Source organism: Petaurus breviceps, unplaced genomic scaffold, assembly GCF_028583685.1.
Source record: "Petaurus breviceps papuanus isolate PSGF00001 unplaced genomic scaffold, PetGlider_PUasm1.0 172, whole genome shotgun sequence".
In the NCBI taxonomy this organism is placed as follows: domain Eukaryota; kingdom Metazoa; phylum Chordata; class Mammalia; order Diprotodontia; family Petauridae; genus Petaurus; species Petaurus breviceps.
Window position 1 is genome coordinate 4,369,064 of NW_027185755.1, and position 1,415 is coordinate 4,370,478.

Consider the following 1,415-nt stretch of genomic DNA (forward strand, 5'->3'; position numbering starts at 1 on the left):
ACACACACACACACACACACACACACACACACACACACACACACACCATCCTCCCAGTCCTTCCAGCTCACAGCCTAGAGCTCATCCTGGATTCCTCACTATTTTTCATCCCCCATATCTAAGCCAAGGCTTGTCAAGTTCACCCTTGCACCATCTCTCATACATATCCCCTTCTCTCCTCTGACACTGCCATCAACCTGGCACAAGTTCTCATCACTTCACTTCTTGGTTACTACAATAGCCTATTGGTGGGTCTGCCTGCCCCAAGTCTTTCCCTACTCCCATCCATGCTCTGTTCGCTAAAGTGGTCACAGGTCCCATCATGTCATCCTTCTACTCAACAAACTCTGTTGGCCACCTATTGCATCCTGGAGCAAATACAAAATGCTCTGTTTGGCATTCAAAGCCCTCCATAACTTAGCCCCTTTCTACCTTTCCTATCTTCTTACACCTTATTCCACAAACAAGTACTCTTCAATCTGGTGACACTGTTCTATGAACAAGACACTCTACCCCTCAGCTCTGGGTACTCTCTCCCCTGTGCCTTCTCATCTTGGCCTACTGGCTTCCTTGCCTTCCTGCAAGTCCCAAATAAAATCCCACCTAAGAAAAAGTCTTTCCCAGTCCCTCTTAATTCTAGTTTCTTCCCGCTGCTGATTATTTCCTACTTATCAAGTAAATTTGGCTTATTTGTACATAAGTAGTTTTTTGTTTTGTCTTGTTTTTATGTATCTCCCCTGTTAAGAGTGTGAGTTCCTTGAGGAACTGTCTTTTTTTTCTGCTCTAACTATAGAGTTTATTAATAGCATTCAAACCACTGATAGAAAACTCACCAAAATGATAGACAAAGGCCTTGCTTTGTATGACCAGGCTTAGCACAGTGCCTAACAAATTAGGTGCTTAATGCTTATTGACGGACTGACTCTAACTTGTAAGATGCTGACTTGCATCAGAAGAGGGAATTTATCACCTGGGAATTCCCTATACCAAATAAATCGCATAGCTCTAGGCCCTATCCTCTATGAAATCCCCTATGAAATGGTGATTTTTTTCAGCCTTTTAACTAAACAAGATGAGATAGAACCTGGGCCAAAGCACTAAAAATCTGAGAACCACTGGAAGCCCTGGTAGGTGTGTAACTCCTAGAACACAGGAACAGACAGTGGCCTTAAAGCAGAAAGCCTCAGAGACCAAAATGTGGCCCTATTGCTGGTTCAGGTACTCAGGCACACAGTTCTGCTTCACAGATGTATGGGAGGGACAGGAGACCAGGAAATTAGAACTATGGCAGCTTGAGCTTGGAATACCACCTGGTGGCTTATGCAGAGATTGCACCCTGAGAAGCTATATTAGAATTAACCTGCCCCACTTCTTTGTGCCCACATGAGTTTGACATTTCTGTGAAGAGGAGGAAT